A 6,616-nucleotide genomic window follows, 5' to 3' on the forward strand; every position below is an offset into this window, starting at 1 on the left:
ACGTACAGCGTCAGGACCGTGGCCGTCAGTCACGACAGGCCTCAATGTGCACCCAGGGCCGGGGTGGTACCGAATTAGTACCCATCAGGCCCCCCGCTGAGCTCAGAGGAGGCCCGCGGCCTCCGCCAGCAGTCCACCACCGAAAGCTGGGGCCCCTCTTTCAAGGAAAGTACATGCACCCCAAATTTTACATCCTTGCATCATCGGTGCATGGACCCTCAAAGCCAGTCCATAAACCTAATATCCTGAGAACCAATCCAAATTGTGATCATGTCACTTCTTTACAGTGGTGTGCCATTCCGAAGTTCGTTATCAACACTACGTTAGAACAAAGTCTTCTTCGTTGTATCTCGATCCCTTTTGGACTTTGTTTCTTAGAAACGTTGCTTAGAAATTCTGATTCTGTGTCAGAGTCATTATCCTATAGCCTTTCCACTGGGTAAACTTTATGATTAGGTCATTAATTTTAGCTCCACAAGCAAAAATATACATGGACATGCAGGACATCTAAAATGTGTATCTTCACACACACATGGCAGCTTTAATTCTTAGATTTATGAGATGCTAGTGAACGTTGGACTTTATTCATAGAGGTATTTTCATCTTTTCAACTACTGTTTCGGCTACTGTATCTGAAGAAAACTCTGTTGAGTGATATTAACATTTTTCCGCTATTTTCTCCCTAGTGCTGGATGCACGAGCAGATGGTGGAAGCATTGGCCAGCTCAGGGTCACAGTCGAAGCACTCCATGCCCTCCGGTCTGTCTACGAGCAATGCAGAGATGACTTGGAGGCTTGAAAGAAACCGCTCCCGAGGCACCTCCTACTCCTGAGTAAACACTCGCATGAAAGCTCTTAGATGAGACTGTTGTAATTACTCTGGTGTATGTAATCTATAATTCATGGGGGGAGGCCTGGGTTTGAAGTGTTCAAGTTTTGTATACTCTTCCACTTGTTTATTTTCCTATTCCCACCTTCCCATGACTGCCACCCCTCAGGATTTCAGATCTCCACATGGGCAACACCTTCTCAATAATTTATACCTGCACGATAGCATGAGAAAGTCTATTTGCATTTATAACATTTTCTTATGAAGAACTGAAATGCAGTTCCCATTTTTATTTTTAATAAGCAAATAGCTTAAATCTTGGAGAACCTGTGAAAAAGAAATACTTTTATGTTATCCCTAATTGTCCCACTAAATGGAATGCCTATGATTAGCCTCATTAAGAGTTTTAGACTGTGAAGATTTTATTAGAAGCAATATATGAAAATTACTTGGATTAATGTGTTAATCTTCCTCTTTAAAATGCTAATATCCATTTTATGCACATTAAAGCTCAGTGTGCATTTTCTTTGATGCATGCAGTTTCTATCTTTAAATTAAATATAAAGAATGAGACTTGGCACCAACTTATTAAATTACTGCAAGTTTTTTATTTTTCTTCCTGAAAAATTACAGTTCTTCCTATCTGTGTTATTTTCATGGATTTGCAATGATGATATTGATCATAAGATCCAGGAATGTGTGTCTATAAAGAGGAGACAGATATAGGTATATATGAAACTTATACTTTGAAAACTTAGCTTATGACATAGAAGGAAATTATTTAAAGGTTGGCTCAAGATTATATGCTCAGTTAGACCTGAAAGAAGTATCTTTATCATTTTTTAAATTTACATCAAGCTCATATAATGCTGGAGTGTATCTGGATAACCAGATCCTCAAAAAGCAGCTCAGAAAGTTAATTTTCTAGCTTTTACCCAATCTCGCTGAAGGATTTAATTGATATTTTTAATGGAGCTGTGGATCAGCGCTGCAAAGGAATTGTCTCTCGAGGTCTCGGGTATAATACATTTCATTTTTTAATTTACTTTTTTATTTGTCATTTTCTTCAAAGGATTTTTATAGGCTGCGGGTTTTCACTGTTTGCAAACAGGCTAGGTTCCTTCTTAAGCATATGTAAAGTATTCAGGGAGATAAGTAATTTATTAAAATCTACCTAATTTGCCGTGATATATTAAATCTCTGCTTCAGTGATCACAGACCATTTCATTTAGAGAATTAGGCCTTCCCTCTTTGTGTGATTAAAGCTCTGGAAAATGAGTTCTTTGCTCCTATTTGTGAACATTCAAAGCCCGCTAATGGCAAGAAGATGGAATAGATTATGAGACAATTCATTACAGTTCAACAGAGAAAAAAAGAGCCGCTATAATGCACAAATGCAAGTAGGAATATCTGCATATAGTCTGAGCCATCTGTGCTCTGACGGCTTCAGTAACGACTCTCGTCTGTAGGAGGCTTTGAAATGACATCCGTACAATATTAATTTGTTGATGTACAGTTGTGGGACCGGTAGAGTATGATCTGACCACAGAAATCTATAAATTCTGTTTCTACCATTGGGCCTCCCTGTTTGGGGCCTGCCATCTCCAAGAAGAATCTTGCTCTCATCAAACTCTGCAGATCTTCATAATAACTCATTCCTCTGGAACCTTCTAGAGACCACAAACATCTGCAGATGAAACCTCTCCAACCCTAGTAAACAGCCACATGTTTGTTGTCACTTCAGCTGGCTCTGAGCTCATCCTTTTGGCCTCACTTTCTAGCTTTTTTTGGCTTTGTGCAGTTACAGTGTCATTAAGGCCCGTAATATTCCCTGCCGTAATTCAAAGCAGCCGGATTGCACCCTGGGACTAACCGAGTGGTTTTTGAGACATTTATTGTGGTATTCTCCCAGGAGGTTTGTATTATTGTTTTAAAACATTACATCCCAAACTAAATACCCTTTCTGCAGGGAGAAGAACCGGACTGCACTGACTCCTTATCTTTAAGGGGAGAGGGGAAGTTTTGATTAGAAAGCTTCTGCGATCTAGTCAGCTGTGTGGAATGCATACCTCAGATGATAGCAGGGGATTAGCCATGTTTCTGCCACGTTTATGTTTACCAGAATGGGTTATTAAATATTCCCTTTCTAGTTTTGAAATACTCACCTTCAAACTACGTAAATTCGCAAAGGCCATTTTCGTAAGTCACCGACTGGGCGCCGACACGTTCAGAGTGGACAAGCGGTGTCAGATGCTGTCGCACGGATCCTTTCGTCGGGGCTTATAACCTGTCCAAGAACAGGTGTTTGTTTTGTCTCGTGTCGACCAGAGTTCTTTGAAAACTTCACCACCTTTTGGATTACAGAGCAGTGGTTTTCTCTGGGTGAGCCAACCCCGAACCATTTGGTGGGGCCTGGGGGCAGGCGGGGCCCGCAGAGGCCTTGCCACACGACACGCTCGCTGAAGGTACGGCTCGCGTGAACTTAGAGCTCTTGGTGTAACACACAGTCCGCTGAGCTCTTCGCGGGGCTGTAACGCTTTCAGTTGGGAAAGATAAACAGAGATATGCTGTGGTATGTGGGAGAGTGTATTTTACATGGTTTTTTGCCTACTGTAGTAGAAATGTCACATTCCCAGCCACTGTCATGAGAAGCAGTTGACAAAAATAAGTTTTACGGTTTTCAGTGTGGTTTACATAGAGAACATTTCTCTTCACTCTCAGTTTCAACATGTTTTCTAAATTATTATGGTTTATTGCCGTTTAACTTAAATTAGTTTTTTTAAAGAATAAATAGAGTATATATTTAATCAAATAAAGAACAGCCACATTGAAATCTGCTGTTCCTGCCATTCATTCGTTACCACAAAACACAAATAATTCCTGTGTGCTACGAAGAAGCGGTCATGTGACTCGGGAGGTTCTGCCTGCACCCGTGTTCCCACGACGAAACATAAATTATCTTAGTAATCTGACATCAAGAGCTGTGACAATGAAAACCACTTCTTGTACATGTTCTAACAAGAATCTGATTAACATTTTTGTGGATATGGAAAATAACTTTTTTTTAGTCAAACTGGAACTGTTGCTGAATTTAGAATGATTTCCTTATGGCCTAGAAAGCAAAATGTGAATCATGTCTGTGAACAAATTTGACAATAAAATGTCATCTTTGTGTAGTATAAAACAACCAAAGGAGAGCTTTGGGGGAATATAGAACTATCAAGTGATCGACAGTATCAGGACGATAACCCATCTCCAACCACTAGACTACATTTTCGTAAGCCACTCGTGCCTGAAGGCCTCTGACTACCTTACCCAAGAAAAACTAAACCCATGATTTGTTAGAGATTGGACGACGTGCCCAGTTAGATCCACGAGTGGGAGCAAACACAGCTTTCCATCCCCTTTGCTCAGAACAGAAACGACCCCCAGGTCAACCAGAAAGTTAAAAAATATCAAAGCCGTAGGAGCAAGTGTTTTAAAAACCGAAACTACAGACTCAGAAAACACCTCACGCTAACCTCTTTTCTCTCGCAAGACAGAATTTTCACTCCCGTTTCGCAGGGCCGGTGGACTGCCCGACAGGCCAAGCTCCTGGGAGACCGGGCCCCCGTTCCCGCTGGTGCCCGAGCTTCCGTCCTTGCCCTTTCGTTGTCCGTGTAACGTCGGCCGCGTCTCTGCTTCGGCGTTTCCTGAAGTAAACTCTGGTTCTCAGATCACGCCTTCATTCCCCGGGGAGACGCCTTCTGGCTTCTCTGGTGCTTTGTACCCTTCTCGCTCTCCACTGGGATTCACCTGTCTCACCTCAGTGACGGCCTCTCCTGTCCCGTCACTGAACGCCATTAGTATTTTTTTTGAATCACATGCACCATCTTGATCTCTATATTTCTGTCCACACTTATATTCAACTGAGCGTCTCCCACCTGTCCGTCCCCCTGCTCATTTTTAGTTCATGAAAGCACTTTTCCCCCCTCTTTTCTTGGTGGTACAGCCACTACTTTAGCTGCCTTCTTTAGCATCTGCAACGGCTCCAGTGGCCTTCCCCAAATGTTCCCGTGAGTTAAAAGACTTTTTGTAATTTAACATGGCGGGGGCACTCTTACCGGCTACTATGAAACACAGGGAACGACGAGCTAATTTTTGTATCTTTGCTTCTTGTGCTTTTTTACAGGGAGGGAACAGAGGCTGTAACGCAGGAAGTTCTCGGGAATCACTGGTAAGGAGCTGAAGCATAATGTTTGTTTGTTTGCTTTTTAATTTTAAAGGAAATGTGTTACTAAAATCAAGCTTTATTTGATATAAATGTTTTTGTCATACTTACACATGTCATCATTAACAATAGGGAACATAAGAAATTTTTGAAGAACACTTAAGGGACTACATACAACACAGAGGTTGAGAGACTTCTACACAAGACAGGAAAAACAAGCTATAAAACGAGATAGATGTATTGAGCATGTAAAGATTAAGGCGGGGTAACAATTTTAATATCAGACAGGATAGACTCCAAGGTGGAAAACAGGGAACAAAGAAGGACGTTTTCTACAGGTAAAGAGAACAACATGTCGGCAATACCATGAACTTGAACATACATACACCTAACAGTGTAGCTTCAAAATACATGAAACAGGAACGGATAGAACTATGGACAAAATATGTGGCTACATCGATTTTCGTACATTTTAACGTTCAGAGAGTGATAGATCCAAAAATAATAAGTCTAGAAAATTTGCTTAATGTGATTACTAAATCTGAATGTGGAATACATATGGAACATTGAAAGAAGATGGAAAAATCAACTGTGTCCTCATTCACAGAGGAAGCCTTAATTTCCAGAGAGTCAAAACCTTATAGACTGTGTTTCTCTAAGCAAAATGCGATGAAATTAGAAATCAATAGTAAATGGATAACTAAAAAATAATTCTAACTACAAGTTAAAAATACATGTTATTATTCTAGGTTCTAATAGGACAAAAAAATAACACGCTCCTACAGCGTAGCTAGGAGACAGAAAATTCTACAAACTTCCCATTATGGGGAAGTGTAGGAAGTAAACATGGGCTCAGAAGCCCACACCAGAGGTTGCGTAAGGCGAAGGCTGGGCAGAGTGGAGGAGTGCGTGACAGGATTCTCGCACAGAACGGGAGAAGGTCCACCCCAAGGGGGGACAGACTAAGAAGAGTGCGAGGCCTGTCGGATCGAAGCATTGGCTACTAGGGAAGGGAAAGGAAGGGGCTTGAGAAGCACATAGGACCAGAGGTAGCAGCCTCGGAAAGACGCCTCTTCTGGAAGAGACGGGGACATTTTGGAAGGGAGAGCTGTCCCTTGGAGACATAGCTGAAACTTCAAGCCCCAGAGAAACACGATAGATTCATTACATGATATTAATATCAGTTAAAAGAGATTACTTCTTATTAAAGAAGCTGGACTTCACTGTAGCAACAGAAGAGGACACTCTTGAATTAAGAAGCCTTGTAAGCCACCCCAAACCCTCCCCCGCCGATATGATTATCTGCCCTGTGGCGGATCCAAGAAAATCCAAAACAAATACGTTTTAATTTTTTTTTTTTAATCCTGAATCTATATTCCATAAGAAATCAAAATGAGAATCAAAGTGTTTCAGCTGGATGGAGTTCTACCCCAATAATGGTGGATCTGATATATGAAGTATTTGAAGACATCAAATGCCACCAGTTAACCTATGCTGTAAGGTTATAGGAACGAGATCTAGGAACCCCAGAGGGTGAACCTGGCATGAAGGCTGCTTTTCTTCTAGAAGCATCTGCC

General features: G+C 41.4%; 1 long non-coding RNA gene across 2 annotated transcripts in view; it reads left to right on the forward strand.

Annotated features, from left to right (window-relative positions):
* Positions 1-6: 6 nt before the first annotated feature.
* Positions 7-6,616, forward strand: part of LOC111739584 — a 14,728-nt gene continuing 8,118 nt past the window's right edge. For both annotated transcript variants that reach the window (XR_002780313.1, XR_002780314.1), the window contains exons 1-2: positions 7-3,211; positions 5,001-5,045. This is a non-coding gene — a long non-coding RNA (uncharacterized LOC111739584). The remainder of the gene's footprint in view (positions 3,212-5,000; positions 5,046-6,616) is intronic.

Source organism: Pteropus vampyrus, unplaced genomic scaffold (genome assembly GCF_000151845.1).
Source record: "Pteropus vampyrus isolate Shadow unplaced genomic scaffold, Pvam_2.0 Scaffold51, whole genome shotgun sequence".
Taxonomy (NCBI): domain Eukaryota; kingdom Metazoa; phylum Chordata; class Mammalia; order Chiroptera; family Pteropodidae; genus Pteropus; species Pteropus vampyrus.